Source organism: Balaenoptera acutorostrata, chromosome 3 (genome assembly GCF_949987535.1).
Source record: "Balaenoptera acutorostrata chromosome 3, mBalAcu1.1, whole genome shotgun sequence".
Classification (NCBI taxonomy): Eukaryota; Metazoa; Chordata; class Mammalia; order Artiodactyla; family Balaenopteridae; genus Balaenoptera; species Balaenoptera acutorostrata.
In genome coordinates, this window is record NC_080066.1 from 126,514,798 (window position 1) to 126,528,258 (window position 13,461).

The 13,461-nt window shown below is 36.9% G+C and overlaps 1 pseudogene; it reads right to left on the bottom strand.

Moving 5' to 3' along the window:
• Positions 1–7,957: 7,957 nt before the first annotated feature.
• LOC114239212 (vasculin-like) overlaps positions 7,958–13,461 on the bottom strand; it is a 55,709-nt pseudogene continuing 50,205 nt past the window's right edge.

Here is a 13,461-nt window from a genome sequence, read left to right on the forward strand (position 1 = left end):
TTTTGGTTTTCAGATTCCGTATTCAAATGAAGTAATATAGTATTTGTCTTTCCCTGTCTGACTTATTTCACTTAGCATAATACCCTCTAGGTCCATTCATGTTGTCGCAAATGTCAAGATTTCATTTTTTTTAAATTGTATATGGCTGAGTGATATTCCATTGTATATATGTATATACCACATCCATTTATCTGTTGAAGGGCACTTAGGTTGCTTCCATATCTTGGCTATTGCAAATGATGCTGCAATGAACATAGGGGTGCATATAACTTTTCAAATTAGTGTTTTTGTTTTCTTTGGATTAAATACCCAGAAGTGAAATTGCTGGATTGTATGGTTGTTCTATTTTTAATTTTTTGAGGAATCTCTATACTGTCTCCTCAGGCAAAGGAAACAAAAGCAAAAATAAACTAATGGGACTGCATCAAACTAAAAACTGTTCTGCAGTGAAGGAAAGTATCAACCAAACAAAAAGGCCACCTACTGAATGGGAGAAGATATTTGCAAACATTATATCTGACAAGGAGTTAATATTCAACATATTCAAAGAACCCATACAACTCAACATCAAAAAAACGAAGGACCGAATTAAAAAATGGGTAGAGAACCTGAATAAACATTTTTCCAAAGAAGACATATAGATGGCCAACAGGTGCATGAAAAGATGCTCAAAAGCACTAGTCATCAGGGAAATGCACATCAAAATCACAGTGGGATATAACCTCATACTTGTCAGAATGGCTGTTATCAAAAAGCCAACAAATAACAAGTGCTGGTGAGAATGTGGAGAAAAGGGAACCCTTGTGCGCTGTTGGTAGGAATGTAAATTGGTGCAGCCACTATGGAAAGCAGTATGGAGATAACTCTTAAGTGGTTTTATTGTTCAGTCTGATAATTGACTTGCTAAGGATGAAGTATAATGACTAGGATAGTGTAGTGAGGGCTGGTTTTTATAGGATCCTAATGACTTTTTTTTCTAGCAACCATTTGGCAAATACTAAGTTCTAGTATTCAGTAATTTCAAACCTCAACCTTGTACTAATGGAGTCAAGGCTGGTTTTAGAGTGTCTTCTTTGGTATTAGGTTTTTCATTTCTGTTTCTATCTCAAGATAGCCTAGGAATATTGTTCAAGTGTGGGTTTCTTAGTCCATTTGCCTTCATAAGAGACATAGGAGGCTTCCCCACAGAATATTGGGGTACTCCAGATTGGAGGACTAAACCAGGTTTTTTTTTTTAAACTTTTAATTAAACTAACCTAGGTTTTTTATTGGGGCAGAGATCAAGATTTTGAGGACCTTGAAACTCGGAGATAACTTGTGCTCTTGGTGGAATGGTAAGGGAGTTTAGTTCAGGTGTTGAGAAGAATAATCAGTCATGCAAACAGAAGGCTTTGGAAGGAAACTTAGAGATGGTTTGATTCAACATCCTCCTGTTAGAGGTAAAGATATATCTAGGCTCAGCAAGTTTGAGATATTTGTTCAAAGTCGAGGGACTTATTATTCAAGGAAACTAAGTTGATGACAGACCTAAAATTAGGCTCCAGGTATTCTGAGTCCTAGGATGGTTTTTGTACATTTAAAACTGCACTGCTGCATAAAGTCTCAGTGGCGAGCTTGTCAGAACATTCTGGTAACTGGTTTCTTGGCACCACAGTATTCAGCCACTAGAATTAGATTCCATTTCTTCTGTACCCATCTGCATTAAACTTTTCCCTATACCTTTCCCTCATGTCCCTTGGAGTTTCTACAGATAGTTAAAAACAAATTTTGAACTTACCCTGAGAGACAGACAGACAGGAGGGAGACTAACACCCATGACTGCTTAATTCTATTCTTATCATTAAAAGTTCTTTTTCAAGTATTGTTAATGGGCAAGGTAAATTTTTTTACTCAAGATGTTAATATTATTTAGTCTTTGTTTAAGCTTGGAATTCTGTAAAAATATTCTACATATTTCATGATTCATTTTATTCTACTTCTAATGTAATTTGAGATTTAAAATTTTTCTTTATTATAAATGGTGACTGAATGATTTTACAGAAATTATTCTTTTAAACTTCTTCCCAGATGTAAAAGAAAAAACAATCCCCAAAACCAACTTATTTCACTGTGAATCTTCAGTCTTTTGGTATGATTTCCTTTATTTGTAAATAACCTCTCATTAAATATTATTATTCCAATGTTATAGTTGAATAGTTTTATTTTAGAGGAATTTATTGTCTAGTTGGCTAGTGAGTTCTAAAATAATACTGGGAACATACATAATTCTTATTCTTCTTAAACCTCTGCTTGGTATTTTCTTGAAAATAATGTTAATTTGAATTGTATTAAAAAATCAACCAATCAAGAATATGTACTTATCGCTGAAGAAAATAAAACATAAATTTACTCCAACAATTTTTTATTAAGCACCGTTATTCACAACCCTGGAGTGTGTGGGGGTATAGAAAAGAAATGTAAGGCACATTATCCATTCTCAATTTTAAAAAGTGATACACACATACACACACACAGAGCAACATTTTCTGGCTTTTTCATTCAAGTAGTAGCCCCAGTAGCCCATACAATTTCTAGTCATATTGGATTTTGTACATCTGCTTTAATATAGTATATTATAGTAAACTTCATGCCTTTCCTGATAATGTTCTTTCTCTCTGTCTAGAATGTTACTCCTCTCTTTGTCTCTTGATTTACCTGCTTGTTTGCCTACTTATCTGTAAAGATTCAATTGAAAGGTCACTTCTTCTATGGCAGTCCTCCCCAGTACCTCCTTCCCTTAATGCACTATTAAAAATAGTTCTTTTCTCTGTGCTCCTTCTGTACTGTGTACTTGTTCCTTTTCTTAGAGCTAAAGAATACTTGATTGCTCTAAAAATCATCAACAACAACAAAATAAGAGCTGTGTGTCTGTGATCATTTATGGTCTCCATTAGGTGAGTGTTAGGTAATTTCCTATATGGAATTTGCTTGTCAAAATCTACAGGGAAGAATATAAAAAAAAATCACTGGAAAACTGTTCCAGAATTAAACTCTTGGAGGTATAATGTGTTCATCACACTTAAAAAAAGAAGTAGCAGTCTCCTTTTTCTTGACTGTGAACTTCTTAAGAGCAGGGACTGTGTCTCATTCATTTTTGTGTTTTCCCTGCTTAGAAATGTGTCTTGTATATCGAGGGACTCAACTGTTGTTTGTTGACTGAAAGGACAAGCATCCAGAAATTGTGGTATATAATATACATTCATTCTGCTTGCTCAGTGTGTTGCATATTTTCCATTTGCCCCTCCAAATTCATTCTCTGCCCTTACCTACCCTACCGTGTGCCCTGCCCCTGACTTTTAAGGCTTATATCAATGGGCTCCTATTCCCTTTGGCTCTTGGTTGAGTTGAGTCAATGAGGAGCCCTGGGAGGAGATTGGAGGGAGAGAGGGTTTATTTTTTTGCTCCTTTCAAGGTGCTTTCTCCTACAGGACTCTTTGCTTTTTGGTTTTAGTAACTGCTCCTTTTCCTTATCCCTTTAGACAGCTCTTCTAAGTTACTAGACTATCTCTTGTGGCTTCTCTATACCCCATTTATACCTTTGTAATTTGTCCCTTCAAAAATAAATTTTCTTGAATTATCCTAATTTGAGTGTTCCATTTGTTTCCTGTTGGGACTCTAACTGATAAATCCAGCAACCATTCTTCTGCCTTTTCCTTGGATGAAAAGTCCTCTTTTCCTTTCAAAAACACCTTTCTTCCATGTATAGCTCATGGAGCTGATCTCACCCACTGTCCCAGGGAATGGCCTATGACTCAGACTTGCCAGAGTATCCATCCCTTTAGCTTGACTTATTGGTTTATTGATGGGCTCAGGACCAAAATAATTTCTCCTCTTGCTATTTTTTCTAGCACTACTGGGAAGGAGGCACCCTCTCCTAAAATTACGTAAGCCAGGGGTATTTAAGAGCCATCTTTGCTTTCATGTGGAGGGAGAGTCTTCATAAAATGAAGCCATTGTAAAGGAGTGCTGGAAGAGGAAAAGATTTAGTCCAGTTTGAGTTGAGTCTCTGTTATTTGCAACTAAAAAATATCAATTAGTATATGGGATCATTAACATCCACAAACAATAGTTTTGTGTTAGGAACTGGGTAAAGGAAAGCGACTGTATATGAGGGGTGTGTTGTGCTAATTTATGACAATAGCATCTAGAAAGCAGAGGTCATTTTGTTTCTGTATATGTCTGTATATGTCATTTTGTTTCTGTATATCTATTAACTTGTGGATGTAAAAATTTAAATATTAATGATTCTAATTCTAGGGGATTATAAGAAACTTATCTGCATAATATTAAGAAGCTCTTCTATTTAAACAAATTTTCTAAACCTTATAGAATGAATCTTTTCTACACTTTTTCTTATATATTTTGGGTTTTCAGTAAATGTCTTATTTCCCAACCTATATTTGTAAGCCTAGTTTTTTTATTCCTACATAGGCCAATGTTTTCCAAATAAAGATTGCTAGGTTTAACTTTAGTTTGAAGGAATCCATCAAATTGATTTCACTTGTGGTCTAAGTTTTATTTTCACTTGAATCTCTAGAGCAGGAAACCTATCAGTTGCACGAACTCATCTCTTAGTAAGAATTTTGAATGGAGCAGAGAGCAAATTGCAAAGGCAAATAGAATATATTGTTGAAAAATGTCCTGTTTCTGGCTGCATCTCAAAATAAGTTAGACGTGATAATTTCCTCAAACAGGCGTTTAAAGTAAGTAGTTTATCTAAGAGATGTATATCCTAAGACTGCAGCCAGTTAGGTGTGTCTTAGAATTCAAAAGTCATTTTGAATGGTTGCATTTCATTCAAATGAGTCTAAACATTCAAACCATGCTTCTTTTTTCAAAGGAGATGAAAAGGAAACAACAACAACAGTGTGCTCAGTTTTAAGGGTTTGGGATGAAGGGATTGCTTCTTGTTCTATTGAAATCTAAGAGTTACAAATCTCTATCTGTAAGTGTCAAGTTATTTTTCAGGAAAGCTTTGAATTCTTGCAAAGAACACTGACAGTTGAGATTCTTTCCCCTGAAGGTTGATTATTTGGACCTCAATTTTCAGTTTTTCTAAAAGGAAAATACTGCTGAAACAGTATGTCTCAGTCCAGGATAAAGAACCAAATAACTTCTGATTTGGTGGTTAAAATCCAGAAACACCTGCTAATGAGTCTGAATCCGGATTATTCAACCCTTCCTCTGAGTCTCAGAGATACCTTTCTAACCTCACTTCAAAACTCCCACCCTCTACTAAAAAATAAAACAAACAAATGTATATAACAAAACAGAAACAGACTCACAGATATAGAGAACAAACTAGTGGTTACCAGTGGGGAGAGGGAAAGGGGGAGGGGCAAAATAGGATTAAGGGATTAAGAGGTACAAGCTACTATGTATAACATAAATAAGAACAAGGATATGTTGCACAGCACAGGGATATATAGCCATTATTTTGTAATAACATTAAATGGAGTATAATCTATAAAATTATTGAATCTCTATGTTGTACACCTAAGCTAATATAATATTGTAAATCCACTACACTTCAATAAAAAAATTCAAAAAGAAAAAAAAGAGAAAATGAAAAGAGGAGTGTTTTGTGACATAAAAATTATATGAAATTCAAATTTCAGTGTCCCTGAATAAAATTGTATTGAAATATAAAGAAAACTTCCCACCCTCTAATTTAGTAGGTTTTTTACTTTTTTGTTTGCACTAGCCTGAGTTGAATCTGTTGCTTGAAACTAAATGAAGTTCTTGAAGTGGTTGCACTCTTTATATAAGATGCAGTGGAAGATGCCTACCCCCAGCGAAAGCACAAATTTCATCACTGTACTCCAAAAATATTTCTAAGTCTTTCAAAAGAGATTAAAATAAATTTTAGTGAAAAACTGAGTGACTGCTGTCAGCAGTTGTTATGCCTGCTTTCGTATGTAATATTTCATTTGGATCTGTATTCATTTTTCTAGGGCTGCTTTAACAAATTACCACAAACTAGGTGGCTTAAAACAACAAAAATTTATTCTCTGACACTTCTGGATGCCAAAATTCTGAAATTAAGGTGTTGGCAAGATTTCACTTCCTTCTGAAGGCTCTGAGGGAGAATCTGTTCCATGCCTCTTTCCTAGCTTCTGGTGACTGCTGGCAATTCTTTGCCCTCCTTGGCTAGTAGCTGCATAACTCCACTCTGCCTTAATCTTCCCATGGCTTTCACCTCTGTGTCTCTGTGTCTTCTCCATTTCTGTCTCTTATAACAACACTTGTATTAGATTTAGGACCCACCTTGAATCCAGGATGATTTAATCTAGAGATTCTTAATTTAATCACATCTGCTATTTTCAAATAAGGTCACATTCACAGGTACCAGGGGTTAGGACAAGGATATATCCTTTTGGGATCGCTGTTCAACCTATTAGAGTCCTTCAATAACCTGTGAGATGAGTGACAATGTTATCGTTCCCATTTCACACATGAGGAAGTCGAGGCTGAAATCACTTAGCCAGCAGAGTGGAAAGCAGGACACCAGCCAAAACCTCATTGTAAGACCAATGTTTTCTTCTATGTCACAGCCTCTCTTGACACACTGCTTTTGCTGACATAATCATCTCATCTTTTAAAAAGATAACACATATTTAAACATTGTTTATAGATTTGACAAAAAGTTGCATATTTTATCAGCATCACTTAATTCTTCAATATAAAGTGATTCTTGTTAGCAAGTTATTCCTAACAAGATTCCTCAGCTTTTCAGAAAGAAAGGGAAATTAAGAGAGAAACCCAAATATGTTTTTCCTCATTATCTTTAACTGTTTTTTTTTTTTTTTCTCTCATGAATCTAACTTTCCATTTATGCTGTTCTCCTTCTGCTCATTCTCATCCCATTTCCTGATTCCTGGGGTTCAGACAGTGGTGAGCGCTCTTGAAGAAGCCCAGGGAAGGCGTTCTGGTTTTGTCTACAATCCACTTTTATTGGCACTCTGTGTAAGTAATCAAGGCTGCACCTATGCTCTTATAGACAAGGGAGTAGGGCCATGATGCATGTTAGGTTTTTGGTTTTTAAGAGCATCTATTTTATAGATGCGTCCTATTGAGGGCAGACCACAGAGAGCACAAGGTAACATGTGAATAAATTTGCTGCAAGATATGACATGTGGCAGTAATTTGCCTGAGTGACCTAAGAAATCTTGACTATTCTTCTCATGTTTTTTAAATATTTGGAATATTCTACAATCCCACAAAACTCAAAAATTCAATTTACATTGAGTCAGTTGTAGAAATTGAGAATATATAGGAAGGATGTAACAAATGTTTGGTTTTCTAAACCAATTCTTGATTAAAATATACTTTACATTACTGTATTACTGAGCACTTGCCTTACATTAATCTGATTTCATTGCTCAAAAGGGATTAAAAAGTAACCAATATGCTTTTAAAAAATAAGACTAACCTGTAAAAAAGTCTGAGCACATTGGTTTTTTTTTTCAAATGTAATATCTGCTCCCATCCACATTCTACCTTCACAAAAGAGTTTCTTCACAAAAAGAATTTTTTCTGTGAAGTCAGTCTACATTCTCCAAGAAATCCTGAATTCTAGACCTTCTTTGACATCCTTCTGTCCTCAAATTTGATGAGCATTTGGTTTGTACCCTACAATTTAATTTTTTTTTTATTATTTGGCATGAACATTATAATTTTGAGTGCTTATCTTATATCTTATCTTGTCACTGGAATGTAAATTCCAGAACCTGGTACTTACACTGATAGCTGTGAGTAACTAGCTGAACATGCCCAAATATTGAGCTATGACTGATGCAAAGTAAGTCTACATTTATTGTAAGCCTAGAGCTGACAGAAGTCAAATTTCCTGTTATATTACATAATACTTAACATTATCAAGGGTTTACTGTGTACTAAGCACTGCTCCAAATGCCATCTATGTATTCACATCAGTTATGGAAAGACTGATTTGTTGGGAAGCCAGAGCAGCATTGCCATTATCTTGAGGAATATAATTTTCATCAAAGTTTTGGTTGAAATCCCTTTCTGGAGAATATTATTGCTATTATGCAAAGTCAGGGCCAACTCGACTTCCATCTTCACATTCCTTTTCCACTCTGTCCCTTTTCAGTGTTTTCAAGAACTCACACTTGTTGTCAGTGCCCATTCAAATCAGTTGGGATAGATGAGGCTATTGATTAATTTTGTCAACAAGTGAAGAAGGATTTGAGTGATTATATTCTTTTACTAATTTTTTTGCACTAACATTCTTGGCAGTTGATTTGAGAGTGTTAAAATTGCCAATATCATAGGTGGATTTAGGAGTGAAAGAAGTTCCAACTTCAGTTGCTTTAGTTTGGCTTTTCCCCAGTGAATTTTTACAGGAGGAGCAGCATGTTTAAGGACTAAGCCATCATACCATTTGGCGCAGTCTTGTCATTAACTTACTGTGACTAAAAATTTCCTACTCCTGGGAATCCAGATATCTGCCAGTATTTTATATTATCTTCCTCAATGACCAGCATTCTTAATACCCTAGATATAGGTTTTGGAGACTATTCTAAGAAAGAAGCTTAGTAGACATTTTTTTTTTGATTGGGTATTCGTGTGTTTGGGCATGTAGGCCCCATATACCTGCAGCAAAAGACTGATTCTGATTTAGTTATCTCTCATATTCAGGAGTTAAAGATAAAAAATTTTCAGCCTCAAATTGTCTACATTCTCTCTTGCATTTCCCCTACTCCCAGTTTCACTGTCAGGGACATTAGTTCTATGGAGTCCTGGGAAAGTACTGCTACAAGACCAGGAACTTCCACCATAGTATCTGTTATGGGCTGAATGTTTGTGTTCCCCTCAAATTCATATGGTATTTGGAGGTGGGGCCTTAGGGAGGTGATTAAGTGTAGGTGAGGTCATGAGGGTGGGGTCTCTGTGATGGGATTAGTTCCTTTATAAGAAGAGATCATAGAGCTTGCTCCACGCCCTCCCCATCCCCCCCACCCTCCCCTGGCCATGGGAGGACATAGCAAGAAGACAGCTATAGGTAAGGCAAGAAGAGAGCTCTGACCAGGAATGTGACTATACTGGCCCCTTGATCTTGGACTTCCCAGCCTGCAGAACTGTGAGAAATTAATGTCTGTTGTTTAAGCCACCCAGTCCATGGTGTTTTGTTATAGCATCCTGAGCAGACTAAGGCAGTTTCCATTTTGATGATTTATGCTTTCAATACCATTTATTCCTTGCATACTCTATCCAATTTTTCTTGCCTTACAGTGTTACCTCCATTAGGATATCCAATACTAGGGTCAAAGGCATTTGAAGAATTTTGTCATCTATGATTCAAATCAAAACAATTTTCTGTCGATGAAAAGTTTTCATCATGCTTCTCAAAATTCAATAATGATAATTTTTTTGGTGATAGAGAAGAAAAATTAACCCAGGCTAGAGCTCTGCCATTTTGGGTGAAGTCTCTCTGGCTCTGTAAAAACAGATTTCAATACCTCTTGGTAAGTCCAAAACCTAACAGGACTGCACAGAAAGGTGTTAGATTTTTTCTTCGAAACTTTTGTTTTCCAGTTTGTTTTTAAAATTTTTGTTTCCTTTGAAACAGGTTTTTTTGGAGATACTTAACAAATAGCTATTTGACATAGAGTTATTTTGAGTCAGCTACTGTACTTCTGTTAAAAGTTTTTATATGGTAACCTCCTAAATTAGCCAAGTTCCTTGTATTTAAGGTTATAGTGTCTTCTGAAACCGGTCTCTATATTGTTCCATGTATTTGCAGAAGTTGACGTATTTTATACAGATGAAATTATGGAGCTAAAAAGTAAAAATCAAAAGAAAATTTCGTATCTGAAGGAAAGAACACTCAGAATCATCATAGAGACATGTAGCTATCTTGGTAATACCATGATCCTATGAAATGGCAACATCTTAAATAAATATATGTCTTTATTTAGAAGAGTTGTCCCATTGTGACGTGGAATAAGCTAGCATCAGAAATTTCTATAACTTTTAATAAAGATACAAATGTCTATCATGAAACTTCAACAATATTTAAACAGCAATTTGAAGCTGTTTACTCAGTACACAGCTCAAAAATATCTAACAGCTCTGGCTGAAAAATATCAACAATAGGGAAGAGAGCAAAAATTCCGCTAGCTTAAATACTTCACTGCTTATATAACCTGTTTTGAATCTAAAAATGGAAGAAATGTCTGGGTCTTTTAAAAAATTTTTAAATTTATAGTATTTTATTATATTTTAATAAACTTCATGTCAAAATTATCCAAACTTGGTCTTTTAATTTTCCAATATTATTTTAGGAAACTTTAGAGTCAAAATTATTTAAGAACATTATATTCTAAAAATGACCACCTCAATACCTGGAACCTTTTGTCCAAAACCTAGATGTTCTTCATATCTGAGCAATTCAATCATCTGAGTAATTCACTCCTAGCAGAGGTGCTCTGGCCTGGAGGAAGTGCTATGCTCGGTCCCAAGAGGTGGTTTCAGTGCCATTTTCCCCTCCTCACAACCAGTCTCAATCCCCAAAATGGCTCTGACTTGATCCACAATGTCCTGGGCCAAGTTTTGCAAGAGTCTCTTGAGTTTGGTTTTGAACACAGTGAATTTGAGCTGACTGTAGTATATCCAAGGGAAAATACTAGAAGACTGTGTTAGGCTGGGTCTTCTGAGAAGCAGTCACCAAGAAAGAATTTGAAGTACAAGAGACATTAGTGAAAAACCTGTGAAAGATAAACAGGGTGGGAACAGGAATCCACAGGGAACCTACAGATGCAGGTGTGACACCTGTGAAAAGAGATGGGGAAAGGAGGAGGGTTGGGTAAGGAGGGCCTCAGACTACAGTGAAGTTCTGAGCATGCGTTGGCCAGGCCACTGGGGACCCCAGAGCAGAGATTGTCCATCAGTGTCCTGTGTTGAGCACGTATGACCCAGCTCCAGTATGCCCTCTGTGTTTGGTCATTGATAGGGTGCAGCCAGCGAGATAAGGCCTTGGTGTGGGTATGAATGCTGTGATGGATTTTGAAGATGGAGGCTGTCAGCCAACTGTACTCCCTGTAGCAGGTACTTACTTGAAGGAAAATCTGAGCAGCTCTCCTCCATGGCCACGACAAAGATATGGAACTTGGTTTAATGATGTAGGAAGGTTGTTTTCTTAATAGTTGGCAAAGCATTCCTTTTAGGAAGGAAATATTTTGATTTGGAAAAATAATAAGCCAATTGATGTATGGAAGGATGTCTGCAGAGGCCTAAGCAATACAAATGATAGCTAAGATACTCTGAAGAGAAATTTTTTTTTTATTATTTACTCAACAAATATTTACTGAGCACTTAGGACATGTCAGATATTGTGAAGATAGAACAGCAATCAAAACAGACAACAACCCCTCCCTCATGAGATTTACATTCTAGTGAGTAGAGAAAGATAGTAAACAGATAAATGAGCAAGTTATATAGATTGTCAGAAGGTATAAGTGCTATGGAGAAAAAACAAAGCAGGGAAGGTTGATGGGTAATTCAGAAGTAAAGGGTTGCTATTATAAAAATGGTGTCTGGGAAGTTTTCACTGAGCTGAAGGAGGGTGGCGGGGGGGTAAGCCTTGTAGATAACTAGGAGAAGAGCGTTCTAGACAGAAGGAAAAAAAGGCTCTGAGGCAGGAGTGTTCCAGAACAGCAAGAAGGAGGAGCTTCTGTGGTGGGAGCTGGTAAACAAGGCTGAGAGTTACTAGGGGGCCCAGGTCACGTAGGACACATTATAAGGACTTTGGCTTTTCTGCTGAGTGTGATGGGAAGCTATTGAAAGATTCTGAGCAGAGGAGTGACACAAACTGACCCATTTTCAAAGGATCCCTCTGGCTGCTGTGTTGAAAATGGACAGCAGGAAGGCAAAGTAGAAGTAGAGAGACCAGTTAGGAGGCTATTGCAATAACCCAAGTGAGGAAATGGGAGGACTTTATTTTTTTTCCTGAGATGAAAGGGGCAGAGATGAGTAGAAAGAAAAGGTACAAGGAAAGGGGCTGTATGGCGACATGACCAATGAAGGTTTCCCATTGTGGAGTGGATAAAGGACATTTTAAGAAGGTGAATGTCAAATATTACCTTTGAAATTCTTGCCATGTTTCTGTTTCTGCTTCATATTTAATCAAGCCTATTTAATCCAGCCTTTAATTTAATCAAGCCTACTTTACTCACAAATGTATTGTAGGAGTGTGTCTCTGTCTATCTATCTTTTTTATTCTAGAAAAGGTCTGTGTGTTATAACTGGGTTGGCATATAGAAGACAGTATATTCATGGTAGCAGGAGCTTGAAATCAAACATAATCGGGAGAATGAAAACCAGGGAAGTTGGCAGAACTTGGGGAAGGCTTTGGGTCTTAAAAGTAGATTAAGGGGGCTTCCCTGGTGGCGCAGTGGTTGAGAGTCTGCCTGCCAATGCAGGGGACACGGGTTCGAGCCCTGGTCTGGGAAGATCCCACATGCCGCGGAGCACCTGGGCCCGTGGGCCACAATTACTGAGCTTGCGCGTCTGGAGCCTGTGCTCCGCAACAAGAGAGGCCGCGATGGTGAGAGGCCCGTGCACCGCGATGAAGAGTGGCCCCCGCTTGCCACAACTAGAGAAAGCCCTCGCACAGAAACGAAGACCCAACACAGACATAAATAAATAAATTAATTAAATTAAAAAAAAAAAAGTAGATTAAGGATTTGAACAAATCTTATCTAGTTGCAAGAGGCTTGAAACTTCCAGCTGACTTCTGACTTAAGGCAAGGCTAGAGATTTAAATTTTTGAGCTACCCCTTATAGAAATGATGACTAATAAAGGGACTTTTGGAGGGAAAATACCAGAGAAAAAACTGTCTGTACTTTAGTATTTATTCCAGGTAAAAGAAAGAGATGGTAGATTTAGTAAAGGCAATGAGAGACTGGAGTGATAGATGAGAAGCAATGTTGCATGTTGTGGCAGAGTCTGCTGGTTTCCCACCCAAATCCACATTTCCATTTCATATTTATAGAACCCTAATTTTTATTGTACACCTAAAATACTATATTTCCTATCCTCCCTATGTACCAAGACTCGACTCAGTTCTTCCTAGTGAGATGCAAATAGAAGTTGGATGGAAATTTTTGACAGAATGAAAAGGAGCCTTAAAAGTGAGCAGATAGCTGGGATGAGCTTTTCCTCCACTTCCTCTATTTTTATCTCCAGGAAGTTGGAAATATTATGATGGCTGGAGCATCAGCAGTCATTTTGGACCATTAAATGCCCTTGAGGATGGACAGTAATTGCTAGGATAATGGAACAAAAAGTAGGAGGAGCCCTGGGCTTCCTATCTCCAGACTTCTTTTATGTGAAAGAAAAATAAATTATTTTTCTTATTTAGGTCACGGTTAATTTAGGTGTTCTGTCTATGCCAATAT